The 23,519-nt window shown below is 43.6% G+C and overlaps 4 non-coding genes across 4 annotated transcripts; all 4 read right to left on the bottom strand.

Annotated features, from left to right (window-relative positions):
• Positions 1-12,775: 12,775 nt before the first annotated feature.
• On the bottom strand, positions 12,776-12,857 carry TRNAL-UAG (transfer RNA leucine (anticodon UAG)). Its single transcript has one exon. It is a non-coding gene; the product is annotated as a tRNA-Leu (tRNA).
• Positions 12,858-15,765: 2,908 nt separating this feature from the next.
• Positions 15,766-15,847, bottom strand: TRNAL-UAA (transfer RNA leucine (anticodon UAA)). Its single transcript has one exon. It is a non-coding gene; the product is annotated as a tRNA-Leu (tRNA).
• Positions 15,848-20,711: 4,864 nt separating this feature from the next.
• On the bottom strand, positions 20,712-20,793 carry TRNAL-UAA (transfer RNA leucine (anticodon UAA)). Its single transcript has one exon. It is a non-coding gene; the product is annotated as a tRNA-Leu (tRNA).
• A 2,481-nt stretch (positions 20,794-23,274) lies between these two features.
• TRNAL-AAG (transfer RNA leucine (anticodon AAG)) lies at positions 23,275-23,356 on the bottom strand. Its single transcript has one exon. It is a non-coding gene; the product is annotated as a tRNA-Leu (tRNA).
• Between the last annotated feature and the right edge of the window lie 163 nt (positions 23,357-23,519).

Here is a 23,519-nt window from a genome sequence, read left to right as displayed (position 1 = left end):
CTTCCCGATAATCCTTGTGCCAGCTAACAAAGCAATAGTCCACATGAGTCCAAGGGATCCCAAAACAATCTCACGAATGACGAGATATGTCCTCAGCTCAAGTCTCATCCCGTTCGCTTCCGCAGTCACAGATAGACGTGGGGTCTTGCCTCAGCTAAGAATCCCCACTCCTTCCCCTTTAACCCCTTCCCGACCTTTGACGCATACGCTGCGTCATGAAAGTCGGTGCCATTCCGACCTATGACGCAGCATATGCGTCATGGAAAGATCGCGTCCCTGCAGATCGGGTGAAAGGGTTAACTCCCATTTCACCCGATCTGCAGGGACAGGGGGAGTGGTAGTTTAGCCCAGGGGGGGTGGCTTCACCCCCTCGTGGCTACGATCGCTCTGATTGGCTGTTGAAAGTGAAACTGCCAATCAGAGCGATTTGTAATATTTCACCTAAAAAAATGGTGAAATATTACAATCCAGCCATGGCCGATGCTGCAATATCATCGGCCATGGCTGGACACACTAATGTGCACCCACCCCACTCCTCCGATCACCCCCCCAGCCCCCCGATCTGTGGTCTGCTCCCCTCGGTCCTGTGCTCCGCTCCCCCGTCCTCCTGCCCGCTCCCCCCGTGCTCCAATCACACCCCCGTGCTCCAATCAAACCCCCCCGCACTCCGATCCCCCCCCGCACAGCGATCCCCCCCGCACAGCGATTCCCCCCCCGTGCTCCGATCCACCCGCCCGCACAGCGATCCCCCACTCCGTGCTCCAATCCACCCCCCCGTGTTCCGATCCACCCCCCCGTGCTCCGACGCCCCCCCCGTGCCCTGATCTCCCCCTCCTTATACTTACCTGGCCTCCCGGGGACCGTCCGTCTTCTTTCCTGGGCTGTTATGTTTGCTAATGACAGGTGTTATGAAGGCAATCCAGAAACACAGTGTGCTTAGCGATCAGAGCGCACACAGTGATCTGACAAATACCCAAAAATACAAGAACGAGCTCTGAGACGTGGAAACTCTGTAGACTGCACACCTGATCCTATCCTAAACACAACTAAAAGCGGCTGTGGATTGCGCCTAACAACTACCTAGGCAACTCGGCACAGCCTAAGAAACTAGCTAGCCTGAAGATAGAAAAATAGGCCTGACTTGCCCCAGAGAAATTCCCCAAAGGAAAAGGCAGCCCCCCACATATAATGACTGTGAGTAAGATGAAAAGACAAAACGTAGGGATGAAATAGATTCAGCAAAGTGGGGCCCGATATTCTAGGACAGAGCGAGGACAGTAAAGCGAACTTTGCAGTCTACAAAAAACCCTAAAGCAAAACCACGCAAAGGGGGCAAAAAAAAACCCACCGTGCCGAACTAACGGCACGGCGGTACACCCTTTGCGTCTCAGAGCTTCCAGCAAAACAAAAGACAAGCTGGACAGAAAAAAAGCAACAAAAAAAGCAAAAAGCACTTAGCTATACAGAGCAGCTGGTCACAGGAACAATCAGGAGAAGCTCAGATCCAACACTGAAACATTGACAAGGAGCAAGGATAGCAGCATCAGGCGGAGTTAAGTAATGAAGCAGTTAACGAGCTCACCAGAACACCTGAGGGAGGAAGCTCAGAAGCTGCAGTACCACTTGTGACCACAGGAGTGAATTCAGCCACAGAATTCACAACAGTACCCCCCCCTTGAGGAGGGGTCACCGAACCCTCACCAGAGCCCCCAGGCCGACCAGGATGAGCCGCATGAAAGGCACGAACAAGATCGGAAGCATGAACATCAGAGGCAAAAACCCAGGAATTATCTTCCTGAGCATAACCCTTCCATTTAACCAGATACTGGAGTTTCCGTCTAGAAACACGAGAATCCAAAATCTTCTCCACAATATACTCCAATTCCCCCTCCACCAAAACCGGGGCAGGAGGCTCAACAGATGGAACCATAGGTGCCACGTATCTCCGCAACAACGACCTATGGAATACATTATGTATGGAAAAGGAGTCTGGGAGGGTCAAACGAAAAGACACAGGATTGAGAACCTCAGAAATCCTATACGGACCAATAAAACGAGGTTTAAATTTAGGAGAGGAAACCTTCATAGGAATATGACGAGAAGATAACCAAACCAGATCCCCAACACGAAGTCGGGGACCCACACGGCGTCTGCGATTAGCGAAAAGTTGAGCTTTCTCCTGGGACAAGATCAAATTGTCCACTACCTGAGTCCAGATCTGCTGCAACCTATCCACCACAGAATCCACACCAGGACAGTCCGAAGACTCAACCTGTCCTGAAGAGAAACGAGGATGGAACCCAGAATTGCAAAAAAATGGAGAAACCAAGGTAGCCGAGCTGGCCCGATTATTAAGGGCGAACTCAGCCAACGGCAAAAAGGACACCCAATCATCCTGGTCTGCAGAAACAAAACATCTCAGATATGTTTCCAAGGTCTGATTGGTTCGTTCGGTCTGGCCATTAGTCTGAGGATGGAAAGCCGAGGAAAAGGATAGGTCAATGCCCATCCTACCACAAAAGGCTCGCCAAAACCTTGAAACAAACTGGGAACCTCTGTCAGAAACAATATTCTCAGGAATGCCATGCAACCGAACCACATGCTGAAAGAACAAAGGTACCAAATCAGAGGAGGAAGGCAATTTAGCCAAGGGCACCAGATGGACCATTTTAGAAAAGCGATCACAGACCACCCAAATGACTGACATCTTTTGAGAAACGGGAAGGTCAGAAATGAAATCCATCGAAATATGTGTCCAAGGCCTCTTTGGGACCGGCAAGGGCAAAAGCAACCCACTGGCACGAGAACAGCAGGGCTTAGCCCTAGCACAAATCCCACAGGATTGCACAAAAGTACGTACATCCCGTGACAGAGATGGCCACCAGAAGGATCTAGCCACTAACTCTCTGGTACCAAAGATTCCAGGATGACCAGCCAACACCGAACAATGAAGTTCAGAGATAAGTTTATTAGTCCACCTATCAGGGACGAACAGTTTCTCTGCTGGACAACGATCAGGTTTATTCGCCTGAAATTTTTGCAGCACCCGCCGCAAATCAGGGGAGATGGCAGACACAATGACTCCTTCCTTGAGGATACCCGCTGGCTCAGATAAACTCGGAGAGTCGGGCACAAAACTCCTAGACAGAGCATCCGCCTTCACATTTTTAGAGCCCGGAAGGTACGAAATCACAAAGTCGAAGCGGGCAAAAAATAACGACCAACGGGCCTGTCTAGGATTCAAGCGCTTGGCAGACTCGAGATAAGTCAAGTTCTTATGATCAGTCAATACCACCACGCGATGCTTAGCTCCTTCAAGCCAATGACGCCACTCCTCGAATGCCCACTTCATGGCCAGCAACTCTCGATTGCCCACATCATAATTACGCTCAGCGGGCGAAAACTTCCTGGAAAAGAAAGCACATGGTTTCATCACTGAGCAATCAGAACCTCTCTGTGACAAAACCGCCCCTGCTCCAATCTCAGAAGCATCAACCTCGACCTGGAACGGAAGAGAAACATCTGGCTGACACAACACAGGGGCAGAACAAAAACGACGCTTCAACTCCTGAAAAGCTTCCACAGCAGCAGAAGACCAATTAACCAAATCAGCACCCTTCTTGGTCAAATCGGTCAATGGTTTGGCAATGCTAGAAAAATTACAGATGAAGCGACGATAAAAATTAGCAAAGCCCAGGAACTTTTGCAGACTTTTCAGAGATGTCGGCTGAATCCAATCCTGGATGGCTTGGACCTTAACTGGATCCATCTCGATAGTAGAAGGGGTAAAGATGAACCCCAAAAATGAAACTTTCTGCACACCGAAGAGACACTTTGATCCCTTCACAAACAAAGAGTTAGCACGCAGGACCTGAAAAACCATTCTGACCTGCTTCACATGAGACTCCCAATCATCTGAGAAGATCAAAATGTCATCCAAGTAAACAATCAGGAATTTATCCAGATACTCACGGAAGATGTCATGCATTAAAGACTGAAACACAGATGGAGCATTGGCAAGTCCGAACGGCATCACTAGATACTCAAAATGACCCTCGGGCGTATTGAATGCAGTTTTCCATTCATCTCCTTGCCTGATTCTCACCAGATTATACGCACCACGAAGATCTATCTTAGTAAACCAACTAGCCCCCTTAATCCGAGCAAACAAGTCAGATAACAATGGCAAGGGATACTGAAATTTAACAGTGATCTTATTAAGAAGGCGGTAATCAATACACGGTCTCAGCGAACCATCCTTCTTGGCTACAAAGAAGAACCCTGCTCCCAGTGGTGATGACGATGGGCGAATATGTCCCTATGCGGAGGTAGAGCATCGGACTTGGGCTCTTCAAATACATCCTGATAATCAGACAAGAACTCTGGGACCTCAGAAGGGGTGGATGACGAAATCGACAAAAATGGAACATCACCATGTACCCCCTGACAACCCCAGCTGGATACCGACATGGAATTCCAATCCAATACTGGATTATGGGTTTGTAGCCATGGCAACCCCAACACGACCACATCATGCAGATTATGCAACACCAGAAAGCGAATAACTTCCTGATGTGCAGGAGCCATGCACATGGTCAGCTGGGCCCAGTATTGAGGTTTATTCTTGGCCAAAGGTGTAGCATCAATTCCTCTCAATGGAATAGGACACCGCAAAGGCTCCAAGAAAGACCCACAACGTTTAGCATAATCCAAATCCATCAGATTCAGGGCAGCGCCCGAATCCACAAACGCCATGACAGAAAACGACGACAAAGAGCATATCAAGGTAATGGACAGAAGGAATTTGGACTGTACAGTACCAATGACGGCAGACCTAGCGGACCGCTTAGTGCGCTTAGGACAATCAGAAATAGCATGAGTGGAATCACCACAGTAGAAACACAGACCATTCAGACGTCTGTATTCCTGCCGTTCAACTCTAGTCATAGTCCTATCGCACTGCATAGGCTCAGGTTTAACCTCAGGCAGTACCGCCAAATGGTGCACAGATTTACGCTCGCGCAAGCGTCGACCGATCTGAATGGCCAAAGACAAAGACTCATTCAAACCAGCAGGCATAGGAAATCCCACCATGACATCCTTAAGAGCCTCAGAGAGACCCTTTCTGAACAAAGCTGCAAGCGCAGATTCATTCCACTGAGTGAGTACTGACCATTTCCTAAATTTCTGACAATATACTTCTATATCATCCTGACCCTGGCACAAAGCCAGCAAATTTTTCTCAGCCTGATCCACTGAATTAGGCTCATCGTACAGCAATCCGAGCGCCAGGAAAAACGCATCGACACTACTCAATGCAGGGTCTCCTGGCGCAAGAGAAAATGCCCAGTCTTGAGGGTCGCCGCGCAAAAAAGAAATAATAATCAAAACCTGTTGAATAGGATTACCAGAAGAATGAGGTTTCAAGGCCAGAAATAGCTTACAATTATTTTTGAAACTTAGAAACTTAGTTCTATCTCCAAAAAACAAATCAGGAATAGGAATTCTTGGTTCTAACATAGATTTCTGATCAATAGTATCTTGAATTTTTTGTACATTTATAACGAGATTATCCATTGAAGAGCACAGACCCTGAATATCCATGTCCACACCTGTGTCCAGAATCACCCAAATGTCTAGGGGAAAAAAAAAAGTGAACACAGAGCAGAAAAAAAAAAAAATGATGTCAGAACTTTTTCTTTCCCTCTATTGAGAATCATTAGTTTGGCTCCTTGTACTGTTATGTTTGCTAATGACAGGTGTTATGAAGGCAATCCAGAAACACAGTGTGCTTAGCGATCAGAGCGCACACAGTGATCTGACAAATACCCAAAAATACAAGAACGAGCTCTGAGACGTGGAAACTCTGTAGACTGCACACCTGATCCTATCCTAAACACAACTAAAAGCGGCTGTGGATTGCGCCTAACAACTGCCTAGGTAACTCGGCACAGCCTAAGAAACTAGCTAGCCTGAAGATAGAAAAATAGGCCTGACTTGCCCCAGAGAAATTCCCCAAAGGAAAAGGCAGCCCCCCACATATAATGACTGTGAGTAAGATGAAAAGACAAAACGTAGGGATGAAATAGATTCAGCAAAGTGGGGCCCGATATTCTAGGACAGAGCGAAGACAGTAAAGCGAACTTTGCAGTCTACAAAAAACCCTAAAGCAAAACCACGCAAAGGGGGCAAAAAAAAAACCCACCGTGCCGAACTAACGGCACGGCGGTACACCCTTTGCGTCTCAGAGCTTCCAGCAAAACAAAAGACAAGCTGGACAGAAAAAAAGCAACAAAAAAAGCAAAAAGCACTTAGCTATACAGAGCAGCAGGTCACAGGAACAATCAGGAGAAGCTCAGATCCAACACTGAAACATTGACAAGGAGCAAGGATAGCAGCATCAGGCGGAGTTAAGTAATGAAGCAGTTAACGAGCTCACCAGAACACCTGAGGGAGGAAGCTCAGAAGCTGCAGTACCACTTGTGACCACAGGAGTGAATTCAGCCACAGAATTCACAACACTGGGCGCCGCCATCTTCCAAAATGGCGGGCGCATGTGCAGTGCGCCCGCCGAATCTGCCGGCCGGCAGATTCGTTCCAGAGTGAATTTTGATCACTGAGATCATAAGGTTATATCTCAGTGATCAAAATAAAAAAAATAGTAAATGACCCCCCCTTGTCACCCCCATAGGTAGGGACAATAAAAAAAATATTTTTTTTTTCCCCACTAAGGTTGGGGTAAGAATTAGGGTTAGGGGTAGGGGTAGGGTTAGAGTTAGGGGTAGGGTTAGGGTTTCGGTATGTGCACACGTATTCTGGTCCTCTGCGGATTTTTCCGCTGCGGATTTGATAAATCCGCAGTGCTAAACCGCTGCGGATTTATGGCGGATTTACCATGTTTTTTCTGCGCATTTCAATGCGGTTTTACAACAGCGATTTTCTATTTGAGCAGTTGTAAAACCGCTGCGGAATCCGCAGAAAGAAGTGACATGCTGCGGAATGTAAACCGCTGCGTTTCCGTGCAGTTTTTCTGCAGCATGTGTACAGCTATTTTTGTTTTCCATAGGTTTGCATTGAACTGTAAACTCATGGCAAACTGCTTCGGATCCGCAGCGTTTTCCGCAGCGTGTGCACATACCTTTAGAATTAGGCTATGTGCACACGGTGCGGATTGGCCGCTGCGGATCCGCAGCAGAGTTCCATCAGGTTTACAGTACCATGTAAACATATGGAAAGCCAAATCCGCTGTGCCCATGGTGCGGAAAATACCACGCGGGAACGCTGCGTTGTATTTTCCGCAGCATGTCAATTCTTTGTGCGGATTCCGCATCGTTTTACACCTGTTCCTCAATAGGAATCCGCAGGTGAAATCCGGACAAAAAAACACTGGAAATCCGCGGTAATTCCGCAGGTAAAACGCAGTGCCTTTTACCCGCGGATTTTTCAAAAATGGTGCTGAAAAATCTCATACGAATCCGCAACGTTGGCACATAGCCTTAGGGCTAGGGTTGGGTTGGAATTAGGGTTGTGGTTAGGGTTAGGGGTGTGTTGGGGTTACGGGTGTGTTGGGGTTAGGGTTGTGATTAGGGTTACGGCTACAGTTGGGATAAGGGTTAGGGGTGTGTTGGAGTTAGAATTGAGGGGTTTCCACTGTTTAGGCACATCAGGGGGTCTCCAAACGCAACATGGCGCCACCATTGATTCCAGCCAATCTTGTATTCAAAAAGTCAAATGGTGCTCTCTCACTTCCGAGCCCCGACGTGCACCCAAACAGTGGTTTACCCCCACATATGGGGTACCAGCATACTCAGGACAAACTGCGCAACAATTACTGGGGTCCAATTTCTCCTGTTACCCTTGTGAAAATAAAGAAATGCTTGCTAAAACATCATTTTTGAGGAAAGAAAAATGATTTTTTATTTTCACGGCTCTGCGTTGTAAACGTCTGTGAAGCACTTGGGGGTTCAAAGTGCTCACCACATATCTAGATAAGTTCCTTGGGGGACTAGTTTCTAAAATGGGGTCACTTGTGGGGGGTTTCTACTGTTTAGGCACACCAGGGGCTCTGCAAACGCAATGTGACGCCCGCAGACCATTCCATCAAAGTCTGCATTTCAAAACGTCACTACTTCAATTCCGAGCCCCGGCATGTGCCCAAACAGTAGTTTACCCCCACATATGGGGTATCACCGTACTCAGGAGAAACTGGACAACAAATATTGGGGTCAAATTTCTCCTGTTACCCTTGGGAAAATTAAAAAATTCTGGGCTAAATAATTATTTTTGAGGAAAGAAAACGTATTTATTATTTTCACGGCTCTGCATTATAAACTTCTGTGAAGCACTTGGGGGTTCAAAGTGCTCACCACTGGAAACTGGACAACAACTTTTGGGGTCAAATTTCTCCTGTTGCCCTTTGTAAAATAAAAAAAATTGCAGGCTAAAAGATCATTTTTGAGAAAATATTTTTTTTTTTATTTTCATGGCTCTGCGTTATAAACTTCTGTGAAGCACTTGGGGGTTCAAAGTCCTCACCACACATCTAGATTAGTTCCTTTGGGGGTCTAGTTTCCAAAATGGGGTCATTTCTGGGGGATCTCCGATGTTTAGGCACACAGGGGCTCTCCAAACGTGATATGGTGTCAGCTAATGATTGGAGCTAATTTTCCATTTAAAAAGCCAAATGGCGTGCCATCCCTTCCGAGCCCTGCCGTGCGCCCAAACAGTGGTTTACCCCCACATATGGGGTATCCGCGTACTCAGGACAAACTGGACAACAATATTTGGGGTCCAATTTCTCCTATTATCCTTGGCAAAATAGGAAATTCCAGGCTAAAAAATCATTTTCGAGGAAAGAAAAATTATTTTTTATTTTCATGGCTCTGCGTTATAAACTTCTGTGAAGCACCTTGGGGTTTAAAGTGCTCAATATGCATCTAGATAAGTTCCTGGGGGGGTCTAGTTTCCAAAATGGGGTCACTTGTGGGGGAGCTCCAATGCATAGGCACACAGGGGCTCTCCAAACGCGACATGGTGTCCGCTAACAATTGGAGCTAATTTTCCATTCAAAAAGTCAAATGGCGCGCCTTCCCTTCCGAGCCCTGCCGTGTGCCCAAACAGTGGTTTACCCCCACATATGAGGTATCGGCGTACTCGGGAGAAATTGCCCAACAAATTTTATGATCCATTTTATCCTACTGCCCATGTGAAAATGAAAAAATTGAGGCGAAAATAATTTTTTTGTAAAAAAAAAGTACTTTTTCATTTTTACAGATCAATTTGTGAAGCACCTGAGGGTTTAAAGTGCTCACTAGGCATCTAAATAAGTTCCTTGGGGGGGTCTAGTTTCCAAAATGGGGTCACTTGTTGGGGAGCGCCAATGTTTAGGCACACAGGAGCTCTCCAAACGCGACATGGTGTCCGCTAACGATGGAAATAATTTTTCATTCAAAAAGTCAAATGGCGCTCCTTCCCTTCCGAGCCTTACCATGTGCCCAAACAGTGGTTTACCCCCACATATGAGGTATCGGCGTACTCAGGAGAAATTGCCCAACACATTTTAGGATCCATTTTATCCTGTTGCCCATGTGAAAATGAAAAAATTGAGGCTAAAAGAATTTTTTTGTGAAAAAAAAGTACTTTTTCATTTTTACGGATCAATTTGTGAAGCACCTGGGGGTTCAAAGTGCTCACTATGCATCTAGATAAGTTCCTTGGGGCGTCTAGTTTCCAAAATGGGGTCACTTGTGGGAGAGCTCCAATTTTTAGGCACACGGGGGCTCTCCAAACGTGACATGGTGTCCGCTAAAGAGTGGAGCCAATTTTTCATTCAAAAAGTCAAATGGCGCTCCTTCCCTTCCAAGCCCTGCCGTGCGCCCAAACAGTGGTTTACCCCCACATATGAGGTATCAGCGTACTCAGGACAAATTGGACAACAACTTTCGTGGTTCAGTTTCTCCTTTTACCATTGGGAAAATAAAAAAATTGTTGCTAAAAGATAATTTTTGTGACTAAAAAGTTAAATGTTCATTTTTTCCTTCCATGTTGCTTCTGCTGCTGTGAAGCACCTGAAGGGTTAATAAACTTCTTGAATGTGGTTTTGAGTACCTTGAGGGGTGCAGTTTTTAGAATGGTGTCACTTTTGGGTATTTTCAGCCATATAGACCCCTCAAACTGACTTCAAATGTGAGGTGGTCCCTAAAAAAAATGGTTTTGTAAATTTCGTTGTAAAAATGACAAATCGCTGGTCAAATTTTAACCCTTATAACTTCCTAACAAAAAAAAATTTTGTTTCCAAAATTGTGGTGATGTAAAGTAAACATGTGGGAAATGTTATTTATTAACTATTTTGTGTCACATATCTCTCTGGTTTAACAGAATAAAAATTCAAAATGTGAAAATTGCGAAATTTTCAAAATTTTCGCCAAATTTCCGATTTTATCACAAATAAACGCAGAATTTATTGACCTAAATTTACCACTAACATGAAGCCCAATATGTCACGAAAAAACAATCTCAGAACCGCTAGGATCCGTTGAAGCGTTCCTGAGTTATTACCTCATAAAGGGACACTGGTCAGAATTGCAAAAAACGGCAAGGTCTTTAAGGTCAAAATAGGCTGGGTCATGAAGGGGTTAAGGATCAACTCACATCTGATCTCAAAAATAAGAATGGATTGTCTGGGCTCCTGGGATCCGCCCATGAAGGGGGGTAGGGGTCACACCTTCTATTCAATGGTTGGGTCCACCTGAAGATTCTAGACTGGTCTGCTGCTCTTAGTCTATCTAGTATGTACATATGCCTAGCCACCTGTTGTGAGAAAGAATGGCTATTCTTCACTAGTGGTGTTGACAAACCTTAGTTACATTATAGCTTAGGGCTGCAAGTATTGGGGGAAGGAGACATATTGTTACAGGTGAACTCCCAGCACAAGAAAATACATAAATTACAGCTAATAGAAACCAGAGAACAGTTACATACATCAAATGGCATATTCAAATACAGGACAGGGCAAAAGTACATTTCAAAAACCTGACCTGCACATCCAAACATAGACTGAGTGTGAACAGGTGCTGAACCCAGAGTCGCCAACTCGTATATAGTTAAATAAATAGGGCAGCACACTGCAGCGCCAAAACATGTAAACTTGAAAAAACGAAATTTGAACTGCATTACTGCACTAGAAATATGAAAAATGAGAGCTTTTAGCGCACAAAAATGGCCAATTTTATGTGTACCTCGTAGCCACGTTAAGGCATCTCTCTTATCTTTCATATTTCTAGTGCAGTAATGCAGTTCAAATTTCGTTTTTTCAAGTTTGTATGTTAGTAAAATCATAAGAGTAAGTTCAAAACAATTTTTAAGCACATATCAAACTGGCAGCAGTGGGATGAAAGCACATGCAAATTTTGTCTGTTATCATAATTATAAGAATAAGATCAAAAGATTTTCAAGAACTCATACTGCTGAGTCATACTCAGCATGATTAAGTAGGCTTCCTTAGAGTAAGTGAAGTACATTTGACAAAATTTAAAATTAGTGCATGTTGGAAAAAGGGCATGTCTCTAAACATTAGGAAAAACCAATGATTCTATCAATGGTCTTTATCTTAACTGAAAACCGAAAAATCATACAAATACAAAAGAAGATTAGATCACATGCTAATGTGCATGTTAGCAAAATCATAAGAATAAGTACAAAAACATTTCAAGACCTCATAATACTGGCAGCAGTGGGATTAAAGCATATGCTAATTTTGTATGTTAGCATAGTTATAAGAATAAGATAAAAAGGTTTTAAGGAATTCTTACTACTGGCAGCAGTGGGATTTGAACCTACAGGTCTGTTGTAAAATGGTTAAGTCTCTAAACAATAGGAAAAACCAATGATTCTATCAACTGTCTTTTCCTAAACAGAGATCCACACACTCATGCAAATACAAAATCATAAGAATTATATCTAAAGGTTCTGAAGACCTACTGGCAGCAGTGGGATTTGAACCCACGCCTCTGAAGAGACTGGAGCCTTAATCCAGAGCCTTAGACCGCTCGGCCATGCTACCATTAGCAGCATGATTTTTAAGATTCCTTATCTTAACTGAAAACCGCAAAAGTATACAAATACAAAAGATTAAATAACATGTTAATTTGCATGTTAGCAAAATCATAAGAATAAGTACAAAAACATTTCAAGACCGCATAATACTGGCAGCAGTGGGATTAAAGCATATGCTAATTTTGTATGTTAGCGTATGTATAAGAATAAGATAAAAAGGTTTTAAGGAACTCTTACTACTGGCAGCAGTGGGATTTAAACCTACAGGTCTGTTTTAAAATGGTTAAGTCTCTAAACAATAGGAAAAAACAATGATTCTATCAACTGTCTTTTCCTAAACAGAAACCCACACACTCATGCAAATACAAAATCATTTGAATTAGATCAAAAAGTTCTGCCTACTGGCATTTGAACCTACACCTCTGAAGAGACTGGAGCCTTAATCCAGCGCCTTAGACCGCTCGGCCATGCTACCTTAATATACTATATGAAAAAAGCTTCCCTAGAGTAAGTTTAGTGAATTTACCTACATTTTAACTTCTTCAAGGTGAAAAATGGATAGGTCTCTAAGCAAAAAGGAAAAAGCAATGATTCTATCTACTGTCTTTTGCAAAACAGCAAAGCATGCACTCATACAAATACAAAATAATAAAGCACATGCTAATTTTTCTATTAGCAAAATCATAAATATAAGCTAAAAAGTTTCAAAGTCAAAATACACTGGCAGCAGTGGGATTTGAACCCACGCCTCCAAAGAGACTGGAGCCTAAATCCAGTGCCTTAGACCACTCGGCCATGCTACCTTTAACAGCATGATTTTTAAGATTCCTTATCTTAACTGAAAACCGCAAAATTATACAAACACAAAAGATTAAATCACATGTTAATTTGCATGTTAGCAAAATCATAAGAATAAGTACAAAAACATTTCAAGACCGCATAATACTGGCAGCAGTGGGATTAAAGCATATGCTAATTTTGTATGTTAGCATAATTATAAGAATAAGATAACAAGGTTTAACATAGCATAATGTTCTAGAATAGTCTGTTTAATCGCCGCATACTCACAGTTCCCCCGAGGGTCCATAGCTCTATAGGCTTCAGCAGCTCCACCCTCTAAGAACCCCACAAGATGTCAAACTCGCTCCCTTTCCGGGACTTCCATTAATCATCACTGATGCTCAAAGTCCTGGAAGAAGCCCTCAATGTCGCCTGCAGCCTCATTAAAGGGCTTAAAGTCTTTGTGGGACACTCTGGGGAGTTCCCTCATGGTGGGTGCTGAGGTTACAGTCTGTCTGGAGCTTCTAGCTGCTTCCAAAGCGATCTGCTCCAGCAATGCCATCTCCTGAGCTCTGTGAATGGACTTCCTCTTATCGTCTATGGTGGCCTCTTCTCCCAGAAATGCCAACTCCTCCTCATACCACACAACCCACTGACTTTTTTGGGTATTTACCTCCGGCTGCAGTCTTTCCTCCATTTGCTGTGAGGATCCTTCCTCAGTGTCATCTTGCAGGCGAACTCCTTCCAAAGCCTCAATTAGCTGCTCCTTGGAGAGTCCTTTAAAACGGACTCCTACTTCATGGGCCTTTGTTTGTAGGTTCATCGCAGTCCAGCTCTTGTACTCTGTGGTGCTGGTTCCCAATGTTGATGGGCCTTTGTCCTCCATTCCTTCTGCTCTGATCCCACTGCTGCCAACCAGTTTGTGACGGGGTGTACAGCAGAGCAGGAAGGGACAACAGGCCGAGGGATGATCCAATGAGATTTATTAAAGCAGGGAGCATACAACATCAAATATCCATAATGTCCTTCAAGTTCACCAGAAGTCCACAATAAGCCCAAGTAAATAAACAGATCTGGAGGTGCTTTCCAGTAATCCCGCACCCGATAAACGAAACAATAGTCCTTCCACGAGTCCAACAGAACAGATTCGGGGGCACCTCCCGATAATCCTTGTGTCAGCTAACAAAGCAATAGTCCACATGAGTCCAAGGGATCCCAAAACAATCTCATGAACGACGAGATATGTCCTCAGCTCAAGTCTCATCCCGTTCGCTTCCGCAGTCACAGATGGACGTGGGGTCTTGCCTCAGCTAAGAATCCCCACTCCTTCCCCTTTAAGGATCAACTCACATCTGATCTCAAAAATAAGAATGGATTGTCTGAGCTCCTGTGATCTGCCCATGAAGGGAGGTAGGGGTCACACCTTCTATTCAATGGTTGGGTCCACCTGAAGATTCTAGACTGGTAGGCTCCTCTTAGTCTATCTAGTATGTACATATGACTAGCCACCTGCTGTGAGAAAGAATGGCTATTCTTCACTAGTGGTGTTGACAAACCTTAATTACATTATAGCTTAGGGCTGCAAGTATTGGGGGAAGGAGACATACTGTTACAGGTGAACTCCCAGCACAAGTAATGGGGATTTATTATGACGGAATATAGGCTGAACTGGATGGACAAATGTCTTTTTTCGGCCTTACTAACTATGTTACTATGTTACTATGTTACTATGTTACATAAATTACAGCTAATAGAAACCAGAGAACAGTTACATACATCAAATGGCATATTATTCAAATACAGGACAGGGCAAAAGTACATATCATGACAGACATGTCTCTAAATATTAGATAAAAAACAATAATTCTATCAACTGTTTTTATCTTAACCAGAAAGAAAACACTTAAGCAAATACAAAAGAAGATTAAAACACATGTAAGTTTGTATGTTAGTAAAATCATAAGAGTAAGTTCAAAACAATTTTCAAGCACATATCATACTGGCAGCAGTGGGATGAAAGCACATGCAAATTTTGTCTGTTATCATAATTATAAGAATAAGAACAAAAGATTTTCAAGAACTCATACTGCTGAGTCATACTCAGCATGATTAAGTAGGCTTCCTTAGAGTAAGTGAAGTACATTTGACAACATTTAAAATTAGTGCATGTTGGAAAAAGGGCATGTCTGTAAACATTAGGAAAAACCACTGATTCTATCAACGGTCTTTATCTTAACTGAAAACCGAAAAATCATACAAATACAAAAGAAGATTAGATCACATGCTAATTTGCATGTTAGCAAAATCATAAGAATAAGTACAAAAACATTTCAAGACCTCATAATACTGGCAGCAGTGGGATTAAAGCATATGCTAATTTTGTATGTTAGCATAGTTATAAGAATAAGATAAAAAGGTTTTAAGGAACTCTTACTACTGGCAGCAGTGGGATTTAAACCTACAGGTCTGTTTTAAAATGGTTAAGTCCCTAAACAATAGGAAAAAACAATGATTCTATCAACTGTCTTTTCCTAAACAGAAATCCACACACTGATGCAAATACAAAATCATTTGAATTAGATCAAAAGGTTCTGAAGACCTACTGGCAGCAGTGGGATTTGAAAACACGCCTCTGAAGAGACTGGAGCCTTAATCCAGCGCCTTAGATCGCTCGGCCATGCTACCTTAATATACTATATGAAAAAAGCTTCCTTAGAGTAAGTTTAGTGAATTTTCCTACATTTTAACTTCTTCAAGGTGGAAAATGGATAGGTCTCTAAGCAAAAAGGAAAAAGGAATTATTCTATCTACTGTCTTTTGCAAAACAGCAAAGCATGCACTCATACAAATACAAAATAATAAAGCACATGCTAATTTTTCTATTAGCAAAATCATAAATATAAGCTAAAAAGTTTCAAAGTCAAAATACACTGGCAGCAGTGGGATTTGAACCCACGCCTCCAAAGAGACTGGAGCTTAAATCCAGCGCCTTAGACCACTCGGCCATGCTACCTTTTTTAGCATGATTTTTACGATTCCTTATCTTAACTGAAAACCGCAAAATTATACAAATACAAAAGATTAAATCACATGTTAATTTGCATGTTAGCAAAATCATAAGAATAAGTACAAAAACATTTCAAGACCGCATAGTACTGGCAGCAGTGGGATTAAAGCACATGCTAATTTTGTATGTTAGCTTATGTATAAGAATAAGATAAAAAGGTATTAAGGAACTCTTACTACTGGCAGCAGTGGGATTTGAACCTACAGGTCTGTTGTAAAATGGTTAAGTCTCTAAACAATAGGAAAAACCAATGGTTCTATCAACTGTCTTTTCCTAAACAGAAATCCACACACTCATGCAAATACAAAATCATAAGAATTAGATCAAAAGGTTCTGAAGATCTACTGGCAGCAGTGGGATTTGAACCCACGCCTCTGAAGAGACTGGAGCCTTAATGCAGCGCCTTAGACTGCTCGGCCATTCTACCTTTAGCAGCACGATTTTTAAGATTCCTTATCTTAACTGAAAACCACAAAATTATACAAATACAAAAGATTAAATCACATGTTAATTTGCATGTTAGCAAAATCATAAGAATAAGTACAAAAACATTTCAAGACCGCATAATACTGGCAGCAGTGGGATTAAAGCATATGTTAATTTTGTATGTTAGCGTATGTATAAGAATAAGATACAAAGGTTTTAAGGAACTCTTACTACTGGCAGCAGTGGGATTTAAACCTACAGGTCTGTTGTAAAATGGTTAAGTCTCTAAACAATAGGAAAAAACAATGATTCTATCAACTGTCTTTTCCTAAACAGAAACCCACACACTCATGCAAATACAAAATCATTTGAATTAGATCAAAATGTTCTGAAGACCTACTGGTAGCAGTGTGATTTGAACCCACGCCTCTGAAGAGACTGGAGCCTTAATCCAGCGCCTTAGACCGCTCGGCCATGCTACCTTAATATACTGAGAACAAAAATCCCAAATGCATAATGTGAGAAAACCGATTTCTGGTGAAAATACCACCAAGACAATCCGAACTCACTATCCGCTCAAAACAAATTATATTGCCAGGAGGAAGAACTGAGCATCGATGAACAATATAGATCAACTTTATTCAGAAACTTCACATAACATATCATTACATATCAAATATATTCAAATAATATGAACAAAGATGGCCGTTGGTGATAAGCTGAAAAACATAACCCCCATATCCCTACTCCCTCTCCTTATGATATCTACCCACCTGGGTATACATATCAGACCCCTGCCCACCCCTCCCAAAAAGAAAGGGGAAAGTAGGACACTGGACACTAGTATCGATCTCAGTGAAACCACACGTATGTCCACCCGGAGAAACATAAACCCATATGTGCCATATAGAATAATAAATTACAACCTCATAAGGTACCAGAAATAATAAAGCTAGCGCAGGGATAGTGCCAAAGTTTAACCGGTCTAAAGGTAGGTAGACAAAAAGTGTCAGTGTCATTAAGGTAACAGGTGAGAACCTATGCACACAGCGGTGCCATTGCTGCTGGCACTGTAACAAACAGATGGATAATCATAAAACGCCAGCCACAGGACAAGGACTCACCTAAAACACGGGCAGGGTGGAGGGGCAGTCGGGAGGTGGTCCCCGACGCGCGTTTCGCGGCTACACACCGCCGCTTTCTCAAGGGGATAACTCTAAAATGCTCAAAAGGACCTTGAAATAGCCCCTGACCCAGGTCACATGGCGCCCGGCGGCCAATAACAGTAGCACTATCGGCGCATGCGCACTGCGTCCGACAGGTCCCGGCAGTGCAAACGGGCGTCACAGCAAGCACGCAGATGCAGGAGAAGCCTGCAATCAGCGAACAAGCCGTGCAGACGCCCGTGCACACCGGGACAAGGCGGCACACAGCGCGATGCACACTGCCACTGATGTGAATACAAAATGGTGACTCTAGACAATCAGATGCAGTTGCACCGATCCGAAGTCCGCCCGCCTCACCCCCAGCTTCCAAAAGGAATCGAAATACCCATCAGACTCCAATCCCACAGTACACAAAAGTGGGACACGGAGACGCACAACAGAAAACATATATAACAAAACTATTAGAACAAATACAAAAACTGATAATAATAAACAAACAAAAAAACTATATTTCTGTGTTTTGGTTGACTGATACGGCCAACATGCTCCTTGCTTCATGCATGTATTGTCCGTCATGTTCACTTGCGCCGTAATCACAGTCGATGGGGTCTTTACATCATGGGAGGGATGGTAATGAGAATTCGCAGGGCCACAGGGCAATATAACAAGGAACACCTCTGGGCATCACATCACTCCGGTTCACTATTAGTATGAATATGTAGAAAAGAACAACAATTAAAATCACATAAAAAAAGATTAAAACAGCATAAAAACAACCACCCGACTGCAAACGGGTATGGAGGACCGGGTAGAGAGGATTATAACTACTGTAATAGCCTCAGGAACGCAGGAGGTACACAATATAGACAACCACACCATGAGCAGAAGGCGGAGCAGTAATCATAAGTAGGAGGAGAAACTCAATGCCTCATTTAGGCCATTTGGTGCCATAGTGCCCAGTTGCACTATCCATTTTGTTTCTTTTTGTGCCAAAAATTTCTTATTGTCCCCACCTCGAACTCCCAGATGTAAAACGTCAATACCTCTCACCTTTAATAATTTTGCATCACATTTGTGGTGCAGGCTGAAATGGCGGGGTATTGATTTAAGTTCAGCAATGTCCGGCACCGTCCTGGCCGCACCAATGTCCCGCACATGCTCACGGACCCTGACTCTCAGTTCCCGAGTGGTTAAGCCCACGTACACCATGGGACAGGGGCACGTGGCATAATAAACCACATTGGTTGTGCCACAAGAGATCCACTCCCTGATATCATATTTTTTAGTTCCATCCGTGGACATAAAGCTAGAGCATCGCAGGACATTGGTGCAGGCAAGACAGTGCCCACAGGGGAAGCATCCCACATTAGGCCCCCTTGTTCCAAATGGGTTGTTCGGGGTGGGGACATAATGGCTACGCACCAATAAATCGTTTAAATTTTTACACCTCCTCGATGTCATCTGTGGGTTAGGGCCAAGGGAGGTCGCCAGGGAGGGCTCGGTCTTCAAGACAGACCAATGTTTGGCAAGGATGGAGCGCATATTACCCCACTCGTGGTTGTAAGTTGAGATAAAACGAATGGGATTGGCCCCATCCCTGTTAGTCCGCTTAGCGGACGGATGTAGAAGAGTCTCACGTGGGGTTCTTCTGGCGCGATCATAGCCGTATTTAATAGATCTCCGGCTATAGCCCCGGGCCAGAAAACGGTCTTTCAGATCCGAGGCCTGTGCCTCGAATCTGGGCTCAGAGGAGCATATTCGCCGCATCCTGAGGAACTGTCCGACCGGGACGGCCCTCACCGTGGATGGGTCATGTGCTGATGACGCATGTAGAAGCGCATTGACGGAGGTCGACTTTCTGAAGACATCAGCCTGGATACGCCGAGAATGGTCGACCTCCAGGCGGATGTCCAAAAAATCGACCGCAACATCACTGTACACATATGTCAATTTTATATTAAACATATTATTATTCAAAGTACCCATAAAGTCCTCGAGCTGCCGGACGGTCCCGTCCCACAAAAAGAAAATATCATCAATGAAGCGATACCAGCACAGCACATGGGAAGCGGCCCGCGGGCCCTCGTCGCCAAAAATGAATCTCTCCCAGTGTCCCAAGAAGAGATTCGCATACGAGGGCGCACAGGCCGCGCCCATGGCTGTGCCACGCTTCTGTAAATAAAAAACGTCTTTAAAGACGAAAAAATTGTGGGTAAGGACATAGTCCAGCAGCTCGAGGACTAATCCACGTAGTGGGCCGTCCAGGTCGGAGGTCCCCAGGAAGAAGCGAGCCGCCTCCAAGCCATGGACGTGCTCTATGCAGGTATATAACCCCTCCACGTCAGCAGTGACGAGGAGGGTAGTATCGTCCACAAGGATGCCATCAACCCGTGCCAGGACGTCAGTCGTGTCCCGGACATACGACGGTAAAATTTGAACCAGGGGTTTTAAATAGAAGTCTATGAATCGACACGCTTGGTCACAAAGACCCCCAATGCCGGACACAATAGGACGCCCCGGGGGGTTGAGGGCATCCTTGTGGACTTTTGGTAATAGATAAAATGTTGGAGTCCTGGGAGACCTGACCATCAAGCCATCAAACACATTTTTGGGGATGACACCCCCCTCCAGAGCACCAACAAGAAACCTCTCCAGCTCCCGCAAGTAACTGCCCATCGGGTTGAAGGACAGCTTAAGGTAAGTGCAGGAGTCCCGGAGCTGGCGAAATGCCTCCCGCTCATATTTTCCGCTTGGCCAGACCACAATGTTCCCCCCCTTGTCCGCCGGCTTGAATACAACATCCCGCATTGATTGCAACTGCGAGATTGCCTGCCGTTGTTTGGCAGTTAAATTATCAAAAGTCCGCCGTGTCGATAATTTTTTAAAATCGTCACTGACCAATTTCATAAATATTTCAACCGCCGGACTTAAGGACAAGGGGGGGAACCTCGCGGATCTCGGCAAGACGAGATGTAATATACTACATGAAAAAAGCTTCCTTAGAGTAAGTTTAGTGAATTTTCCTACATTTTAACTTCTTCAAGGTGGAAAATGGATAGGTCTCTAAGCAAAAAGGAAAAAGCAATGATTCTATCTACTGTCTTTTGCAAAACAGCAAAGCATGCACTCATACAAATACAAAATAATAAAGCACATGCTAATTTTTCTATTAGCAAAATCATAAATATAAGCTAAAAAGTTCCAAAGTAAAAATACACTGGCAGCAGTGGGATTTGAACCCACGCCTCCAAAGAGACTGGAGCTTAAATCCAGCGCCTTTGACCACTCGGCCATGCTACCTTTTTCAGCATGATTTTTACGATTCCTTATCTTAACTGAAAACCGCAAAATTATACAAATACAAAAGATTAAATCACATGTTAATTTGCATCTTAGCAAAATCATAAGAATAAGTACAAAAACATTTCAAGACCGCATAATACTGGCAGCAGTGGGATTAAAGCATATGCTAATTTTGTATGTTAGCATAATTATAAGAATAAGATAACAAGGTTTAACATAGCATAATGTTCTAGAATAGTCTGTTTAATCGCCGCATACTCACAGTTCCCCCGAGGGTCCATAGCTCTATAGGCTTCAGCAGCTCCACCCTCTAAGAACCCCACAAGATGTCGAACTCGCTCCCTTTCCGGGACTTCCATTAATCAACACTGATGCTCAAAGTCCTGGAAGAAGCCCTCAATGTCGCCTGCAGCCTCATTAAAGGGCTTAAAGTCTTTGTGGGACACTCTGGGGAGTTCCCTCATGGTGGGTGCTGAGGTTACAGTCTGTCTGGAGCTTCTAGCTGCTTCCAAAGCGATCTGCTCCAGCAATGCCATCTCCTGAGCTCTGTGAATGGCCTTCCTCTTATCGTCTATGGTGGCCTCTTCTCCCAGAAATGCCAACTCCTCCTCGTACCACACAACCCACTGACTTTTTTGGGTATTTACCTCCGGCTGCAGTCTTTCCTCCATTTGCTGTGAGGATCCTTCCTCAGTGTCATCTTGCAGGCGAACTCCTTCCAAAGCCTCAATTAGCTGCTCCTTGGAGAGTCCTTTAAAACGGACTCCTACTTCATGGGCCTTTGTTTGTAGGTTCATCGCAGTCCAGCTCTTGTACTCTGCGGTGCTGGTTCCCAATGTTGATGGGCCTTTGTCCTCCATTCCTTATGCTCTGATCCCACTGCTGCCAACCAGTTTGTGACGGGGTGTACAGCAGAGCAGGAAGGGACAACAGGCCGAGGGATGATCCAATGAGATTTATTAAAGCAGGGAGCATACAACATCAAATATCCATAATGTCCTTCAAGTCCACCAGAAGTCCACAATAAGCCCAAGTAAATAAACAGATCTGGAGGTGCTTTCCAGTAATCCCGCACCCGATAAACGAAACAATAGTCCTTCCACGAGTCCAACAGAACAGATTCGGGGGCACCTCCAGATAATCCTTGTGCCAGCTAACAAAGCAATAGTCCACATGAGTCCAAGGGATCCCAAAACAATCTCACGAACGACGAGATATGTCCTCAGCTCAAGTCTCATCCCGTACGCTTCCGCAGTCACAGATGGATGTGGGGTCTTGCCTCAGCTAAGAATCCCCACTCCTTCCCCTTTAAGGATCAACTCACATCTGATCTCAAAAATAAGAATGGATTATCTGAGCTCCTGGGATCCGCCCATGAAGGGGGGTAGGGGTCACACCTTCTATTCAATGGTTGGGTCCACCTGAAGATTCTAGACTGGTCGGCTCCTCTTAGTCCATCTAGTATGTACATATGACTAGCCACCTGCTGTGAGAAAGAATGGCTATTCTTCACTAGTGGTGTTGACAAACCTTAATTACATTATAGCTTAGGGCTGCAAGTATTGGGGGATGGAGACATATTGTTACAGGTGAACTCCCTGCACAAGAAAATACATAAATTACAGCTAATAGAAACCAGAGAACAGTTACATACATCAAATGGCATATTATTCAAATACAGGACAGGGCAAAAGTACATATCATGACAGACATGTCTCTAAATATTAGGAAAAAAACAATAATTCTATCAACTGTTTTTATCTTAACCAGAAAGAAAACACTTAAGCAAATACAAAAGAAGATTAAAACACATGTAAGTTTGTATGTTAGTAAAATCATAAGAGTAAGTTCAAAACAATTTTCAAGCACATATCATACTGGCAGCAGTGGGATGAAAGCACATGCAAATTTTGTCTGTTTTCATAATTATAAGAATAAGATCAAAAGATTTTCAAGAACTCATACTGCTGAGTCATACTCAGCATGATTAAGTAGGCTTCCTTAGAGTAAGTGAAGTACATTTGACAACATTTAAAATTAGTGCATGTTGGAAAAAGGGCATGTCTCTAAACATTAGGAAAAACCAATGATTCTATCAACGGTCTTTATCTTAACCGAAAACCGAAAAATCATACAAATACAAAAGATTAGATCACATGCTAATTTGCATGTTAGCAAAATCATAAGAATAAGTACAAAAACATTTCAAGACCTCATAATACTGGCAGCAGTGGGATTAAAGCATATGCTAATTTTGTATGTTAGCATAGTTATAAGAATAAGATAAAAAGGTTTTAAGGAACTCTTACTACTGGCAGCAGTGGGATTTGAACCTACAGGTCTGTTGTAAAATGGTTAAGTCTCTAAACAATAGGAAAAACCAATGATTCTATCAACTGTCTTTTCCTAAACAGAAATCCACACACTCATGCAAATACAAAATCATAAGAATTAGATCAAATGGTTCTGAAGACCTACTGGCAGCAGTGGGATTTGAACCCACGCCTCTGAAGAGACTGGAGCCTTAATCCAGCGCCTTAGACCGCTCGGCCATGCTACCTTTAGCAGCATGATTTTTAAGATTCCTTATCTTAACTGAAAACCACAAAATTATACAAATGCAAAAGATTAAATCACATGTTAATTTGCATGTTAGCAAAATCATAAGAATAAGTACAAAAACATTTCAAGACCGCATAATACTGGCAGCAGTGGGATTAAAG

This window comes from Ranitomeya imitator, chromosome 4, assembly GCF_032444005.1.
Source record: "Ranitomeya imitator isolate aRanImi1 chromosome 4, aRanImi1.pri, whole genome shotgun sequence".
NCBI classification, from domain to species: domain Eukaryota; kingdom Metazoa; phylum Chordata; class Amphibia; order Anura; family Dendrobatidae; genus Ranitomeya; species Ranitomeya imitator.
The sequence above is the reverse complement of the archived record's forward strand: the minus strand, read 5'-3'. Positions and strand labels throughout refer to the sequence as shown.